This window comes from Lactuca sativa, chromosome 3, assembly GCF_002870075.4.
Source record: "Lactuca sativa cultivar Salinas chromosome 3, Lsat_Salinas_v11, whole genome shotgun sequence".
NCBI classification, from domain to species: Eukaryota; Viridiplantae; Streptophyta; class Magnoliopsida; order Asterales; family Asteraceae; genus Lactuca; species Lactuca sativa.
This window is the reverse complement of record NC_056625.2, coordinates 121,563,528-121,583,372: the sequence shown is the minus strand read 5'-3', so window position 1 is coordinate 121,583,372 and position 19,845 is coordinate 121,563,528.

Here is a 19,845-nt window from a genome sequence, read left to right as displayed (position 1 = left end):
TATATATATATATATATATATATAAGGGCTCTCAAGGACTCTTTAGGACTGTAAAGAGGCCCAAGGGAGGCTAAGGCTCCTTTAAATAGGGGTGCAAACCTCGAGATTTAGGGTTTCATCTGCCAGCTCCTACTCGTCGAGTCCCAATATGGACTCATCGAGTAGGTCACTTAACACGCGATCCCACCCCGCTGCTACTCAAAGAGTAGGGAAACCAACTCGTCGAGTAGGGCTTAAAACCAAACAAATTTTTATTTAAATCACTAACTGAGAATTAGAGAATTACATATACACTAACTAACCCTACTAAAATGCGAGGTGGGTAGGCATTTGGTGAAGATGTCTTTATATTGTGAAGATAATGAGAGATGAAGAACACAATATGACCCAAAAGAAAATTTGTCCCAAAGAAAATGTCAATATTTTTTATGCTTCATTAGTTGAGATTAAATCTAATATTTAACTGTTTAAATGTAGATTTATCTACAAGTTACCTAAACTATAAATAGGATCCTTGGACACCTAAATTTCGTGGCTTATCATACCTAGAAGGTGCAAACCGATATTCTCTTCCTTTTAACTCTCCCCTCTTGTCTTTCTAGTGTTCTAGGGTTTTAGATGTGAACCATTAGAGGCGTTCACATTATTTGCGCTTGCTTTCCTTATACTTTGAAGATCAAAGGAGTTTGACATATATGATTAAATTAAAGGTATGTATTCTAATCTAATGTTTTCAATTTCATTAGATTAGAAGTGTTATTTCCTAAACTGTGTTGCTATTAATAGTGAAAAGTCATAGATCTCTTTTTAGGTTGCATGAGCCCATAAGTGTTATGTGAAATTTATAACTTCAAAATCCCAATAGTGGTATCATAGCCATGCTTATTTAATTATTGGTGCATAAAGATGAAAATTGAAAACGATAAAAGGAAACCTGTTAATTGCAAGACACACCGTGCCTAGGGATAGGCACGACGCGTCTTCTGATTAATTCGGAGTTTCGAGATTTGCTTGCCTAATTCGAATTGTAGGTTAATTATTAGTCATTATCTGTTATTTATCTAATTAAAATCTGAACTATTAAAGCTAGATAATTATAAAACCTAATACAAATTTGAGGAAGTAAATATAAAAGGAAACTAAATATTTAATTAAATGATAATTAAATGGAATTCAATTACCCTTAAAAGGATTCTAATATATTTAATTAATGCTGTAATTAAAAGATGAATATAAAACTCAAAGTTGGTTTCAAAGATTAATTAACTAAGTGTTAATTCAGATAATTGAATTTAAACCTTGTGTTTTGAAAAAAGTTTTAAAATACACCCTATACATATGTATAAGAGTATAATACTATATTTATAACTAAAATTATATCACATCGCTAGTAGGTCTCATTTATAAAGCCAGACTATAAGAGAGGTATAAGGAAATGACCTATAAAATGACCGTTGAATGTGTATCATTTTCACCCATCAATTATTTGCGTGGTAGAGGGTCGTTAGCCAGATAGGTTTGATACGATACTAATCACATTAAAAGTATAATGTATAAAGTACTAGAACCTTGCATAAAATCTCACCATAGTTACTTTAGGAAAAATATGAAATGGTTTTCTAATCTATGAAAACTCACATCATTTCTTTATGAGCCGTTAGTGGAGCGTGTGTGGTTAAACGACACGCTAATGTGGGGATACAAAGATGAGATAATGGCACATACTAGACATTTATGGTTGTTGATGGAGCGTATGTGGTTTACCGACATGTCAATGTGAGATCATAAACGGCCTCGAGGATGTCATGCCGGTTTGCATGGTTATTCATATCTTGTTTGTGAGCCGCGTCATCCCACTCACAAATCAAAGAGCATCATTCAACTTGGAATTGATTGTACAATGAATCTTAAAAGATCTAGGAGTTTCATTATTATTGAAATTGGTAAAGTTCCTTACCTACTTAAAATAGATTCTTGATGTGATTACGTCAGCCCTCTTCATGTTATGAATAGTATTTATAGATCTTAGCCTTAATTTAAAACTGGTTTAATAATTAAGGATTGAATTGACTTATTTAAACTTTCTATTTTAGGTTATATTGAATCCTCTCTCACCCCCTCTTGTACTTTCAGAATTTTAGCTTCTCTTTGTTCTCTATCGGGAATAACTCATTTGCTAAGGAATTTTCCACAATTTTGATATTTGGAAAGTTATTAGATCTATGTCCTCTATGTTCCAAGAGGATTTTGTGAACATATGAAATGAATTTGCAATTGAGTGAAATGTTTCACGAAAAGGCAAAGCAAGGGTGATTTGAAAATCATAAAAACTTCCTAATTGCTTTCAAATTAGAAAAGAGTTTATATGTAATCAATGTGAGTTACATAGAAAACTCAAGAATCTCAATGTTACCTTGACAAGAGTCTTGTTATAGATCTTGTGCTTGGATCTCTCATTTGCTCTTGTGATAATTTCAACTTGCTTTATCATATAAATAGTATGGAGAAAAACATTGATTCTTAAAACTTCTTCAAATTATGGAAACTGACAAGGAAACGACCTATAAAATGACCGTTGAATGTGTATCATTTTCACCCATCAATTCTTTGCATGGTACAGGGTCGTTAGCCGAATAGGTTTGATACGATACTAATCACATTAAAAGTATAATGTATAAAGTACTAGAGCCTTGCATAAAATCTCACCATAGTTACTTTAGGAAAAATGTGAAATGGTTTGCTAATCCATGAAAACTCACATTGTTTCTTTATGAGCCGTTAGTGGAGCGTGTGTGGTTAAATGACACGCTAATGTGGGGCTAAAAAGATGAGATAATGGCACATACTACACATTTATGGTTGTTGATGGAGCGTATGTGGTTTACCGACATGCCAATGTGAGATCATAAACGGCCTTGAGGATGTCATGCCGGTTTGCATGGTTATTCATATCTTGTTTGTGAGCCGCATCATCCCACTCACAAATCAAAGAGCATCATTCAACTTGGAATTGATTGTACAATGAATCTTAAAAGATCTAGGAGTTTCATTATTATTGAAATTGGTAAAGTTCCTTACCTACTTAAAATAGATTCTTGATGTGATTACGTCATCCCTCTTCATGTTACGAATAGTACTTATAGATCCTAGCCTTAATTTAAAACCGGGTTAATAATTAAGGATTGAATTGACTTATTTAAACTTTCTATTTTAGGTTATATTGAATCCTCTCTCACCCCCTCTTGTACTTTCAGAATTTTAGCTTCTCTTTGTTCTCTATCGGGAATAACTCATTTGCTAAGGAATCTTCCACAATTTTGATATTTGGAAAGTTATTAGATCTATGTCCTCTATGTTCCAAGAGGATTTTGTGAAGATATGAAATGAATTTGCAATTGCGTGAAATGTTTCACCAAAAGGCAAAGCAAGGGTGATTTGAAAATCATAAAAAGTTCCTAATTGCTTTCAAATTAGAAAAGAGTTTATATGTAATCAATGTGAGTTACATAGAAAACTCAAGAATCTCAACGTTACCTTGACAAGAGTCTTGTTATAGATGTCGTGCATGGATCTCTCATTTGTTCTTGTGATAATTTCGACTTGCTTTATCATATAAATAGTATGGAGAAAAACATTGATTCTTAAAACTTCTTCAAATTGAGGAAACTAACAAGGAATTAGATTTCTTATCCAATTCCAGATATTGCATTTGTGAATGTTAGTGGAATGAAGAGAGAACATTCAAATCCTAAATGGAAAGGAACAATTTCGGTCTATACTTCCCATTATAAAGGAATATAATTGGTGTGTCGTCTATTCCACACAACCATGATTCAAAAGAGGGAAGTTGCAATTAATGCAAACACAAGGATCATAGGAAATGAAGTTGCCCTAAGTACTTTGAAGATGATTGAGATGGTAAAGTCAAATGCTTGACTCCACATTAAGTACTTTAATAATTAAACTCCAAATACATCTATTTATAGATTCTTGATGAATGATGTGGTAATCATTTTGATGACACTATAGGATTTAAAAGAAAGAAGGAAGTTAAGCATCAAATAGGCTGGATCCAATCATGGGAATGGAAAAATGTAGCATGTCTCAATGATTAAGGATTTCAAGCTTGTGCTTCGTAATGGAGTTAGGATAAACTAGTTATTTGCTGTTACTCTAAAAAAACAAAATTTCATTTTATGCGTTGCATAAACATGAATATCATTTTTCATTTTATAATGGAAATGTGACAATTCTAGTTGCTAAAAATGGTTGTTTTATGTTTAAAACATCTTCTTTCACTTGGCATTCATGAAATTGTAGTTTATGTTTCTAATAATAGCAATGATGACCTGAACATTGAATCCTTTAATAGTTTAAATACGATCGTGCTTGTGGCATGATCGTATTAGCCACATAAGTATCACATCACCAAGCTCCAATTGGATCGAAATTAGAATCATTCGAATTTGAGTTAAATGATGTATGCAAGTCTTGTATATTGGCAAGACGACTTACTCATCATTCATATGGACATATAATGAAGATAAAGATTGGTTAGGTCTTGTACACACTAATGCATGTGGAACCTTCAAATCCACCAAAAGGGATGACATATGCTATTATGCCATATATATTGATATCAATAGATGTGATTATGTTCATATGAAATTGACATTGCTATATATATATATATATATATATATATATATATATATATATGCATTATTTCAATACATTTTCGTTATATTTTGGTTAAATACAAAGATATTTGGTGTGTATAAAGTATAAATTCTATTTTATAGCTAAAGAAGGACATTTTCAAGAAAAGGGACCAAAACTGGACAAAGCTAGAAACATATAGGTTGGGGTATGCATCAGGAGGAAAGATAAATAGAGGAGTGTGCATAAAATGTTTTCAACAACATGGCGTTCTCATTTCCACGACGTGGTGGCATGTCAGGTCCAGAAACTTCCTCGATTTGTGCATGAAGTCTTGCCGCCTATGTGTTTGAAATGTTTTCCACGGCGTGGCGAGCATATAGCCACAAGATGGAAGCTAATTTTTTTGGCACGTATAAATATTGATTATTAGGTCCCATCCAAAGGAGAGATGCTAATTTCTTTGAAGAAAAGCAACCAAAAACCTCTGAGAGAACCTCTAGACGCCTGATTTCGATTGAAGAACGAGATTTAGAGAGATTGGAGTAAGATTTATCATTAATCATTCGATTTGGTTAGTTTTTACAATATTTAACCTAGATTACTATTTGATTATGTGTGTTCCTGCTGTAATCATGGGCTAAAAACCCTTCACTTTTATTTATATTAGATGAACCCAAAACTATGTGTTAATTTCTATTTTTATGGATTATTGAAGTTGGTTTTAGCTTGTATTTGATATATCATTATCCTAGCTTGTATTTGATAGATCATTATCCTAGTTGTTTATGGTCATTAAATTGCTAGAGCTAGTGATTGAAAAAAAATCCTAGAATAGGTAGTAAAGTTATTGCTTTAACTATGCGAAAGAGCATTATTACATCATAATATATGCTTGATTATTTGTCTTGATCATAGATATATAATTCTCAGATCTAATCATTTAAGATCCAGATATATCTTAAAACCAATTTGGTGCTCTTAATTTACATGATCATTGTAGTTAAAGTTCATAAATTGATATATTCTAGGTGTTGTGTTTTTATATATTTATTAAAAAGCTTTAAATATATAATCCTAATTAACTGACTCTGCTAAAACACAAATAGACAGTATACCTAGTCGCGTAGGAGTAAAGTAGAGTAAGTAAGGAGTCGATCACAGGGAACGATATTCTAATTAAGAAAATAAAAGCTAAAAGTTAAACTAAGAAGACAACTAAAAATTAGGGGATTTATCTGATTTTGTAAAATCAGATTAACTTATATTAATTACTAAAAAATTTAAAACTAAAGAAAAAGACTAAAGAAGATTTTAATCAAGAGATAAAGATACTTCCGTTTCACTTCGAATAACCCTTTTTCGTATGGTTAATTTCAATATATGAATTAATTTCAATTGGTTGCCAAATTTATTGTTACTAGAAGTCTTGGTACGATCTCCTAGTGTATTCACCAATTCATGAAGTACTAGGCAATGGTAATGCACAAGTTAAGCACTTAATTGTTTATAAATATTTTGGGATATGAATGATAAATCTAAGGATTAGTTATCTATGATCAAGATAAATAACCAAAGAACATATTATGGTAAAATAATGCTCTCTAGCATTGTTAAAGTAACTAACTTATCCCCTAATCTAGGAATTGGTTAATCACTAACTCTAGTAATTTAATGGTCATAAACAACTAGGAAACATGTTCATGCAATAAAAGTGGTCATCTAACTACACAAAACTTGAAGGCTAAGCAATAAAGATTGAAACTTAAGCATACTAGGTAGTGAGTTATTAAAATCAAGCTTAACCAACTTAAATAATCCATAAAAAATAGAAATCAACTCATAGTATTAGGGTTCATATAATGTAAATGAAAGTAAAAGGGTATTAGCCCATGATTACAAATGTAAAACACATAATCAAATAGTGGACCATGTTAAACATGATTAAGTCTAGGCAAACCGAATGATTAATGTTGAATGCTTTCTCCAATCTCTCTAACACTTCATCTTTAATCGTATTCTACCTTCCAAGGGTTCTTAAAAGGGTATTATCGCCTTTTAATCATAGCTCTATAGAAAATATCTCTAATTTCGACCTATAATTCGCAATTTATACTTTCCTTAATTCAGCTTCCACGTGGTGGTAAGTGGGTCACAACGTCGTGGGAGAATGTTTTGATATGTATGTGTCAAGGCTTCCATGCAGGTCTGGAGATGGTTCTATGTTATACATGTCACCATATCGTGAGAAACATATGTCCATGATGTGGGAAACTCTTTATATACGAATTTGAGAAGATTCGCATTGTCGCGTCGTGATATATAATTGTCCACAACATGGAAACTTCATTATGCTCCATTTTCTTCTCTTTTTTCCTCTCAATGTACGCTCCAATCTCCAAGTTTTCAAATTTATTCAGTTTTAGTCCATTTCCGTTGAGAATGTCCATTTTGGCTACAAAATAGAATTTAAATTATACAAGTACCAAATATCATTATATTTAACCAAAATATTGCTCAATGTATTAAAATAAAGCATAATTATATGTATAAATATGACACTATCAAAACATCCCACGCTTGTCTTTTGCTTGCCCTCATGCAAAACTTATTTTAATACATAACGTAAAACATAGAATACCAATATCACACAAAACAATCACATTTAAACTCACCAATTACACATTGCCTCAAATGCATGTATTTGTGTCTAATTTTTCATAAGTAGTTCCCAAGCCTAACTACTCACAGTCCTCATAAAAACTTCGCACTTATTTTGAACAACATTCATTTAATGCACCCCTCCGAATACATCCTCAGAAAACTTTCTTTACCTTAAGATATTTTGTTAAGTTCCCAAGCATATATAGGTTGAAATAACCTAGAAAGAAAAATTACAACAAATAATCCCTTGGCAATTTTCCTTATTCTTCACTTTCTTCAAGATCTTCATACTTTGATAACTTTTATTCACTCGAACTTTTAACAACATTTTTTCTTTTTCATTTTTTGCAATACTCGCTTTTTTCTCTCAACTAAAAACCTAAAAGAAAAACATATGCTTAAACAAGGGAACTTAACCTGAACCCTTACTGGTTAAATGCATTAATCTAGAGTGCAATGACAACATAAATTTTCCTGGATATATTTCAGTACACAATGTTAGACATATTATGTCCCTCAAACTATACACGTTCGCATTTTTGTTTCATGATTTCAGTACAACTAGAAAGCCACCAATACACTATAACAAATCATCTCAACTAAATCTTAGAGTGCTCATTGACTCATCCCGTACAACACTAGCAAACTAGTCCAAACACAATAATATCAAAATTTTAAAATGTACTAGATTTTCAAAATTAGGCTGTTTTTGTAAGTCTATATAGTTAATTTTTATTTTTTAAATCTTGAATTTTTCTAATAATAAATTTTAATGCTTGAAATCCTTTTTCGTCCCCATACCGCCAAAATTATTTCATACAATACCCTCATTGTATGCATAAAACAAATATAGCACATAAAAACAATAAAATGGAAAAAAAAGGAATAGACTCCTATGGGGTAGTAGTGGCGAGATCGAATTTGATTTTAGGGCAAGATTAACATCTCAAAATTTTTGGAAACTAGACCTCTGCTGCTTAATTTTCTGAATAAATAAGACCAAGAACTTTGACTTCGAAAAGGTGGTGGAAAAAACTTTGAAATAATGAGATGTGCATTTGCCATAATGTGGGAAAGTGTTAACCACATTGTGGATCGAGTTGTAGAATATCTAAATCTTAATCTATTGGGTTTCCATGATGTGGGAAAGTTTCAACCACGTCATGGGAATATAAACATCAAAAACCACCACCACGTTGGAATGCCACACGAGGATGTGACAAAAGGCTAGGCACGTCGTGGGAACTGACGATTTAAAGAAACAACTTCTTTCAAAACATGCAATTCTTGATATTTCTTCATTTCACTTCTAAACTGCATTATGCTCTGTCTAAATCTTCTTATTTTGTAGAAACTCTGAAAATATATAACACACTCGATACACACCCAATACTTATCAAAATTTGTGGTTCTCGATTATAATCTTCAAACGCTCACGACTTTTTCTCTCTAAAGTTAAACCCTTTTCTATGCAATCTAAAATAAAACAAACTCCCTAGAGTTATAAAAAGAAAACATCATCAATAGGTTGCATAGTTCAAATCAAAATAAAACACACCAAAAAAACCATAAAAATAATCGAAATAAAAACAAACCAAATAAAACACAAAAAAAAGTAAAGGATAAACGTCACTCCTCGTCATCATTTCATGCTCCACTCATCCTGATACCATAATTTCCAGCCGCCCACAACTCTTCTCTTGTTGGAGTATAAGGTAATTATTGTGGCAAATGTTCCAGGCACTCAACGTGCAAGTTTGAGAATAACAACCCATAGATTGACCAATATAGTTTACGCCCCCTCGAAGATTATCCAAATACATACCAACCTAATTTTGTAATGCCTCAATAAGGATGCCTCCTATGGGTATATCTCATGGTGGTGGTGGGCCTGTTTCCTAACTCTTAGCCACACATTTCATCACCCTTGTGGCCTTGGCTCCTCTACACCTTTAATTGGTAACCCCGAGTTATTTGCAGGTGTCCTATAAACACCTCCCATATTTACTACCACTCACATCATCTCTAAATAATGGATAGTAATATCATTTATTAGAATAAAAGTCAAAGAACAAACCATGAATGAGATTTAAATACCTTACAAATTGTCAAGTTGGGTCACAAAATGTCCTCCCATAATTAGACTTCATGCCCTTTACGCCTTTCCTCCAAAAATTTTGGCCAACATATACAAAGTATTGCAAACAACTCTAGGAGTAATAATGCTCCACAGGTAGAAAAGGTTTTGGCTTGGAATTTTTTCCCCATGTCTCTTATGGTTAATGCTAAAGGTGATGAGACAGTTCATAAAGCGATGAATAGGAGATCGGATGTAACTTTCTTGTGAAAATTTCGTGTCATACATCCTATTTGCAATTTTTTTTGCCAAAACATGATATCTCTGATCCCAATGAAAAATCCTAAGAAGGAGCTTGTAAGAACAAAGAAAATTGCAGAGACATTGCTTCATATCGCCTATATAGTCATATTCTCCATGCAAATTTCACGAAACCACATTCCTGCTATTCGCCTCCAAGTCAGAATGCAAGTGCCCTTCCATAGTGTGGATCCTATGTGTTTTCTTCAAAGTGAATGGTAGCAAATAGCTCAATCAATAAATCTTATAGACAAATTCTTGAATGGTAAATAAGTTCCTTCATGCGTTACATGTGAATGAAAACATGTCCGCGACATATAACTTGGTTAAATATTGCTTCACCCGATCCATAACCCCAACACTTCTTAACCATGCCCAATCTATAACAGGTGCAATAACAAAATCCTTGTTATATAACCATCTGAACCTATTCTTGTAAGTCCTCAAAACATCTTGCAAGGTATTTTGAGAGAATTGGTATAACGGGTGTAAGTTGGAAACATCTCGTTGTGGTTGTTGGTTTTCTCTTTTTAGACCTATAGTACTACCAAACAATAAGAAAACAAAACACAAACCAAACCCAACATCTTAGGAAAAAAGAAACCAAATTGGTCTGTAATCCTAGTTTTCACGATGTGGAATTTTTTTTGTCATGTCATGAGAGAATTATGCTAATCAGGACCTGTTTTGACCGTAGTTATTCCACAAAATGCATAGGGTTCAATATAAACTCCATTCTAAATGTATTCATCATACATGCATTCTTCATTTTGGCAATAAAAGTTTGAAAATTTTGAAAAACCTAACTCTGTAGTGGCACCTAATGTTCAAAACAAGTGAATCCCCGAAAAATTAAGTGCAATAGATCAATGAAATCATACCTTGAAGTGGATTCAACACGAAATTTGGAAGTTATAGGTGATTTTGCCAAAGATTTGAAGTGTGGGGGGGTAAGAAAGGAAGTGCTCTTATTGTGATTTAGTTTCAAGAATAGAAAATGAACATATTTTAGGGTTTAACTGTTACTTTCTGTTCTCCCTATTTCATCACATACTGACACATAGACAGTCACATTGTGAAAGTAAAAACACGTTCCGGCTCAGGACTCTTTCGAACTCCCATGTCATGGGCAAGATATGAACAAGTCGTGGGTGTAATTTAAAACCCCCAAAACCAATGTTTTTCTTAAAATTTTCGTTATAATAAAACCATAACATGCTCTAATGACCCCACACTTGAATAAAGCAGAAACTAAAGATGAGAAAATAACTTATTTTAAACAAAAATTAAACGAAAATCGGAAATCAAACTAAAAGATAAGGAAAAGAAAATGCAAACCAAACGTGCTCTGCCTCCCGAAGTGCTTCTTTTGTAGGAGTCGTGAGCCTAACTCCTTCCGCTCTACGTTGTTCTGGTTAGGAGTAGAATCTCTCCATTCTCCTTCAGTTCGAGCATTTTTTTTTGTACTCTGCAACCCTTATTTTTGTATGCTTTCTTTGAATTCTTCTTCTCTCTTGGTATGGCATGTTCTTCGTGATTATGCTTGATCTCTCGTGTTGATTCTCCAACCGATATGCCTTTTTCATTTATCACGCTTCAATATCTCTTCAGTATCAACTTCTATATATTCGTGAGTAGGTTCTTTGTTTTCATGAATCTCCTATTCTTCACCACTAGATCCGTCACCTTCATTCATTGCTTGTAGATCTTGATTGTGAGTGGTATATGCAAAAAATTGAAAGACCAATGGAATTTAGGCTTTTGGTTTTGTACGTCTCACTTCTCCCCTAGATTCCTTTTTTCTTGGCAAAGGGTTGTCCCAAGCTAGTATCTCTTCTTCCATCATTTTTTGCAATTCCACAAACTCGTCATGATCTTCTTTTTATTTCCTAATTTCATACTCCTTGTTCAACTCCTTATCTACTTCTTCCATAAAGAAAACTTCATCATTATTATGCTTCAAAGTTACAGACTTTTTCTTGATTCTGAAGGTTATTTTTTCATTTTCAACTTGTAACGTAAGCTTGGAATCATGGATATCTACCAAGGCATGAACAGTACTTAGCAAAGGTCAACCAAGAATGATTAGAAAGTCCTCATCCTCCTTCATAGCAAGAACAACCAAATCTATCGGAATACGAAATTCCTAACCTTCACTAATAATTCTTCAACAATCCCTTGAGGGTGGGCGATTGATTGGTCCCCCATGTGAATAGTCATTCTAGTAGTCTTTATTTTTGGTAAATTAAACTTTTGGTAGAATGAAAATGGAATGAAATTTATTTTAGCTCCCGAATCGGATAGCACATTCATTTTTGTTGCATTTTCGGATTCACATGGTATCGTCAATCGGCCCGGATCTCCCATTTTCGTAGGTAGTCCTTCCCTTACTACTGCCAAACACTATTCATTAAGGACAACCTCAGACACCTTCTCCAATTCCTTTTGATTAACAATAAGGTCCTTAAGGAACTTTGTGTATTCCACGACTTTTTCAATTGCCTCGATGAAGGGCGTGGGAGGCGTGTTAATCATGATTCTCTTCACTTGCTCCATAAATATCTTGTGCTCCTGCTCCAACGGTTTCAGCCTTGATCGATATGGGTAATGAAGTGGAAACTAATATGGCTTAACATGTGGCATTTTAGAGTTTTCGTGTAGTTGCGTAGCATCATACAACTGAGCATATCAGTTTTTCTTTTCTTCATCCGCTTCTTTCAGCTGTTGATCATGGTGCTTCGTAGGCCATAGCTATTTCAAGGATAACCAGAGGCTCAATAATAGCTCTTTCTCTAATAAATATTTACATCACATGTGGTTGAGGTTTTGGTTCATAATTATTAGTAAGTAAATGCTATTGTACAAGTTTTAAAAATTGTTAAACTTGAGTCTCTATGTTCGATATGGTTTCTTGTTGATTTCTCAATGTCACATCAGTTGCATAATGACTTTTCTCACTAGCTTCCATAAACCTAGCTAATACCGACTCGATATCAGGTTTTTTTTCTCGACTGGTGCTTTCTCTCTTTGGTAAAACCCTCGCCCTTGTTGTCAGTTTTTCTTATCTTTTTCTTTCCTATAATCTTCATAGGGTTTCCATTCCTTTTTAGGCTTTCTCCAATCTTCATCATAACGATCACCACTTCAACAACACACTTGTACTTTCCTCTTACCATTATCATCTAAATCATAATCCTTGGTTAGATGTGGCTTGTGACAGTTCACACCCAACTTGTATAGCGTGAATGGACTATCCCATATTCATGATCTTTCTATCCATTGCATCTAGCTTTGCAATAATTGAAGCAACATTTTCTTTTCCTCTGCATCCATTAGCTTCTCCTCTAATGAGATCATCGCGAGGGTTGTGATATTCTATTAAGTGCTTGGAAAATTCTTCTATTCAGGCCTTGTTGGTTGTTAGATCCTTATTTATCATTGCTCCTTGAGAATACAGCAGTTGGCGAGTGCACACCCTTGATCCCATTGTAAAAGGTGGAGATTTCTTGTTTCACTTTTAGATCATGTCGTAGACAATTATGAAGTAATCCATTGTAACGTTCCCACACTTCAGCGTCATGTATTACTGAAACGAAACAAGAAAAATAATGTGTAATAAGAACAAAAAATAAAAGAAAAAGTAAAAAGTAAAGTCATCAGTTTCCACGCCGTGGCAAGTGGGATGCCACGCCATGGGAGCTAATTAAATAGAAAATGAAAACACATAATAAAATGAGCTTTTCTCTGTTTTTACCCGACAAAATGGATCGATTAACTAATAGCAATTAAATGAAAACTAAAACAAACTATTCCTCAGCAACGACACAAAAAAATCGATGTGCTTTGTATATTTATTAAAAATCCTTAAATTTATAATCCTCATTATTGGTGTAACGTCCCAAAAATACTTCATAAAAATTTGTTTTTAAATCAACCAAAACACTCATTCATTACTTCCAGAAAAAGAGATAGTATCAAAAGAATTTCCAATAACATCAGAGTAATAAAAAAAATCATAATTATGAAATCTTATGTGGATGCGATGCAATCATGTTGGACACTTCCCCTTGGAACCAGAAGTACCTGAAATAATTAAACCATAATACCGTAAGCACAATGCTTAGTGTTTTCCCCCAAAATACTACATACCGTAACATAACATTGGGCTCGCCCAACATAATGTACCCTGCCTATCATATTGGGCCCTGCCCAACATAATGGTCCCCGACCAACATAACGGGCCCCACCCAGCCTGACGGGCCACACCCAATATACATGCGAGTGTCACAAAGACAATCTAGCACTCTACGTAGTATAGTGAGAAAACTTACCTGACTGCATTGTCAACAGCTAGACAACTCACATAGCCATGAACTAGGTACTACACCCCACCTACTAAATCACACAAGGTAAACCCTTAGTATACCTTCTAAAAACTAGCATTTTACCAAAAGTCAATCCTAGTAAAAAGCTAACGGTCAAAGTCCACATGAGTTGACCTCTACGTCGTGGTTATCCTTTAACCATGTCGTGGGACCTTTTAGACAAAACAATTGTGGTCGGGCCAACCACCACGCCATTGAAAGCATGGTACCACGTCATGGGAAATGGACAAAAACAACTTAATATTTTAAGCTCTCTTCTAGTTAAGCCAAGAGCTCCAAAGCTCAGATCTAATTCTCCTCAAGGTCTAGATGAATAAAGTTTTAAACTTTATTTAGTGATACAACCCAATAAGTCATGGTCTACATTCCTAAGCTCTTAATGGTTGCACTAATTGCATGTACACTACCCTAATTCATGCAAGTCCACTTTGTAACCAACACCATGGTTTAGAAGTAAGATAATGCACTCAAATGCTCTAGAGTTCTCCAAACTCCAAGGACAAGAAAATTTGGGACTAAAAGCGCATAAAACGACCTAATATGAGATCTAGATATATAATGGAAAAGGTTAAGACTTTATACATTCTTAAGGTTACCAATGAGATATAGATGCTAGATCTAAGTCAAACCCAAACTTCCAATCCACAAGATGGGATCCTTTTTCTTCCAAGCTTCAAAAAATGGCTTCAAACTCTCATAATACACATAAAGAGGCTAAGATTCGTGTGAGGGGTCATTTCCACTGGGTGGAAGCTGCCACATGAGGCAGCCCTAAAAGCTAGGACCTTTAAATAGAGCATAAACTTCGAAATATAGGGTTTTAAACCCTAGCCAATGTTAGGTCATGGCCTAGAGCATGCCACATCATGAAGGTTCAAAAATGCCCATCTAACCCCAACTGTCACGCCGTTGTTATTCCATCTCGACGCCGTTACCTAGGTAAAATCTCAAAACCCAATGAACCAAATTAAATTCAAAAGAACCATACTAGGAAACGGGTGTTACAATTATCCCCAACTAGAATCAAATTTCTTCATCGAAATTTCCTGCTACAAATAACTCATGATAATGATCCCTTATTTCATTTTTAGGTTCCCAAGTCCGTCTGGAACCCTTCCGGTGTTGCCATTGTACCTTCACCTAATTGACTACCTTGTTGCGCAAGGTCTTCATCCTCCTATCTAGGATCGCAACCGATCTCTGCATGTAATTCAGGCGATTATCAACATGAGTGTCCTTCAAGGGAGCCACTATGGAATCATCAGTCAAACACTTCCGTAACTAAGAGACATGAGCGGTGTTGTGAATCTAGATAAGCTCAACATGTAACTTTAATCGGTATGCAACCTTGCCTACTCGGGTGATAACTCTAAATGGGCCAATAAATATAGGGTCTTACTTGCCTCGATTCCAAAACCAAATGAAACCTTTCCAAGGTGACACCTTCAAAAGCACATGGTCTCCCACCTGAAACTGAAGGTCAAAGCGACGTCAGTCAACATGATTCTTCTGCCTGCTCTACACGGTATAAACAGCCTATCCCGTACCTGCTTAATCAACGCAGTATTTTTGACCACCACTTTAGTGCTCCCCTTCACTCGCTCCAGCAAATCAAAATCCGACACCTCATCCCATAAAGTAGCTCAAAGGGAGGCACACGGATGCTCGCATGCTAACTGTTGTTGTAGGAGAACTCATCCAAAAGAAGGTAGGTATTCCAAATCCCACAAAAATCCAACAGGCATGTTTGCATCATATCCTTAAGGATCTGAATAGTCCCCTCACTTTGTCGATCATTCTGTGGGTAGTAAGTAGTACTGAAAAGTAAGTAGGTACCCAATTCCTTGTGGAACTTCCTCTAGAATCGGGAAGTGAAACGAACATCAAGATCTAATAACACCAAGACTGGAACCCCACATAGTGCAACCACCTCCTTTATGTAGATCTAAGCTAACTTTTTCGATTATGAACTCTTTTGAACCAGGATTAAGTGGGTGCTTTTGGTCAACCTGTCGACAATAACCTAGATAGAATCAACCCCACATGCCGTCCTTGGCAACTTTGTGATAAAATACATAATTATCTCCTTCCATTTCCAAATGGTAATGCGTAATGGCTACAACTTTTCATGGGGTCTCTGATGTTTGGACTTATATTTTCAGAAAATTAAGCACCAATCTGGGTACCATGTTGTCTCCCTCTTCATAAAGGGCCACTAATAGCCTAGTCATACGTCTCTATACATCTTTGTGGCCCCCGAAATTATCGAAAACTTCGACTTGTCTGCTTCCTCCAACAAAGTCTGCCTAACACCATTAAAATCCAAAACCTAAACCCTGCCGCACTGAGTTAATAACCCGTGACTATCTTTGAAAAACAATGGAATATGACACCTGGTCCTCTATTCCTCCCAATTCTCCATCTTCAACCATCAACCTGCATCCCCTTGATCAAATATAACAAGGATGAAGTGATATTCATCCTCAAGCATAGGTCTCGAATAGTGATACCGGTTACCTTGTGACTCAAAGCATAGGTCACCATATTGGCCTTCCTAGGATGATACATGATCTAACAATCATAATCCTTCACCACATCTAACCATCTATACTGCCTCATATTCAGGTTCAGCTGATCCATCAAATATTTCAGACTCTTGTGGTCCATGTTGATAATACACTAGACCTGTATGAATAATGTCTCCAAATATTAAGGGCGAAAACCACCGCCCCCAGCTCCAGGTCATGAGTAGGATAATTCGATTTTTTAGTTACCTTGAAGCATAAGCAATCACTAGACCTCTCTGTATAAGAACCAAACCCAATACCATAATTGACATGTTGCAATGGACCACAAAGTCATCAATACCCTCAGGAAGGGTTAATATTGGAGCAATACATAACCTTTGCCTTAGAGTCCCAAATGCCGCCTTCTGATCATGCCCCCACAAAAAAGTAATATTCTTCTTCGTCAATAAGGTCAAAGGAACATCAATGTTATAGAAAAACTAAATAAATCTCCAGTAATAACTTGCTAACCTAAGGAAACTTTGAATCTCAGATGGTGATCTCGGGACCTCCCATCAAATCACTGTGTCAATATTGGCTAGTCAACTAATATACCATCTTGGTTGATGATCTGTCCCAAGAACTACCCTCATGAAACCAAAACTCATACTTGGAGAGCTTGGCATAAAACCTCTCCCTTTTTAAAGTCTCCATGACCTCTCGTAGGTGCTCTTCATCCTGTTCCTTGGTTTTAAAATAGACGTGTAGCATCCCGGGATCAGGTATATATCTTTGGCCCTTCATCTTTCCTTAAGTTTTCAAACATGGTCCTTGAGAAGATTATGTGATAATCGAGTATGCTGGGCGTACATGAGTGTACGCTACGCGTACTCGTGAGCGTGTTCTTGACACGGAGGTCGCCCAGTACACTGGGCATACCATAGGGTACGATGGGCGTATTAGGCTTAGAATGAAACCATAATTGCTAGCCAGCTCCCTATTTAAAGAACATGATGGCCTCATTTCTGGCCACCATTCCTAGACACCAAACCTTCCTAACCCTAAATCTTCATCCTTGTAGCTGGAGAGTGCATCTAGGAGCTTGTGAGTGGATCTTTATGTTTTTGAGGTGAAGAAAGAGCTTGGAGAAGAAGGAGTGAGAGCCCTAGGAGTTTGGATATGAGCTTTGCTACATCAGAAGCTTCATAAAAAGGTATAAAGCTCCATGCTTTCTGAATCTTTGTCTTAGTTCTTCCTTTTGGAGTATTTAGGGTTTTTAGTCCTAAAGGTGGAGACTTTATGAGTAAAGGAGCTCCCTAGACCTTGATCTACCCCTTTTCAGTGTATATGGTGATATTGAGCCATAAAGATCCAATCTTGGACGTTAAGAATGAGCCATGCATGAGTTAAGAACTTAATAAGGAAATGGGATGGGTCTTTTGAGTGTTGGTGACCTTTACAACCATGCAAAGGCGTAAAGTCACTGGCTTTATGGGTTAAGAGTCTTTAGGGTGATCAGATCTGCAATTTAAGCTTGTGTCTTAACTGATTAAGACCAAAATCGTGAGGAGTGTGAAACTGGGGTGTATGCTGGGCGTAATCCCGGTACGCGCAGCGTAGTGATCAAGCATTCCCGATAACTTCACGGTGGCTGAGTACGCCCGACGTATAGAGCTGGTACGTGCATCGTACTCCCTGCCGTTGAATTTCTGTTGACTTTTAGTCTTTGGTCATCTTGAGTACCATAGAGTCCATGGAGGGGTAAAATGGTCTTTTACCCATCTGTGAGTGCATGGAGTGGTTAGTCTAGCCTTTTAAGAGTCGTTATTAATTAGAGATGATTATTGTGTGTGATTAGGCGGGGGCTAGAGCAGTGTTTTGAGTTTGAGATTTACATGAGTTTTTCCCGAGGTGAGTCTTCTCACTATACGTTACCTAGAGTGGTGATTATGTGTGATCGGAAGGTCTTATGTGCTTATAAGTGTTATATGATATATGTTCTATGTGATATGTATATGTTTGTATGGTTTGGACCGGAAGGTCAACATGGATTGGACTGGAAGGTCAATAGAGTTAGGATTGGAAGGTCATCATGGTAGGACCGGATGGTCTACCCAAGTTGTGGGACCGGAAGGTCCCACTGAGACACATTGACCGGAAGGTCTCGTTGAGTTATAGCCCCGAGTGGCTAATTACATGTGCATGGTAATTTGGGGAACTTACTAAGCTTTATGCTTACCGTGTTATGTGTAATGTGTTTCAGGTAGTTCCGAGGATCGCGGGAAGGCCCGGACTTGATTGTACACATACTCGCTTGGGACACATGTATTGGAGGATCCTGGCTTTTGTGATAAACAACTTTTGATAATAAATTGTATCAATTTTGATACTTGAGATTTTTGGGAAATATGACATGCGATTTTTATATGAAAAATGAAAATTTTGTTTTGAAAATTTGGATGTTACAAGTTGGTATCAGAGTCTTGGTTTGATGGATTCCGATACACCTTCAGGTATGTTTGGTCTCAAACTGAGGATTTGAGAGATGTTTTCAAAGGAAGCGATTTTCTAAATACGAGTAAAAGCTTTAAAAGAAAGGAGCAGTGTGTACGATAAGCCAGCGCCCGAACGGTGATTTTCCAAATTACCCTTACATTGTGTATTATGAGATATGTTATGCATGCTAGAAAGTAGACTGGGTATTTCATATTCTAGGACTAGAGTGGCTTGATTTGTGATGCCTTAGTATAGGAATTACTGCTGCTGTGAAGATTATGTGGGTACAAGTAGGTAGCAGAGAAGAGATTATGAGGGGCCTACTAGAGAGTAGCCTGTGTTCTGAGAGTCATAGAGTACTTGTGATCTGGGATCATAGGAGGAGGACTTGGGGTGAATGCGAATGCGGTGTGGAAGGTAGTATTGGGCCCATACTACTGGAAACACTAGATTAGTGAGCAGCCCAAGTAAGAATCCTTTGGATGCTGAGGAATCTGTAGGGTCGGGTGATCGAGTGTGGGTATACTCGATCGAGTCTTTGATTATTTTGTGTTGTATTTCAGAGGCATCATTGTGGGAACGCGCCACAACCCAGAAGGCAGTGGTACGATTGGTACCAGTGACGAGGAGATTCGTAGGATGATCCATGAGGAGGTGGCCGCAACCATTAGAACTGAGATACCGGAGATGTTTGGATCTATCAGGACCAAGTTGATTGAGACATTTGACGAGCGATATGCCGGTCTTACCGAGGCTG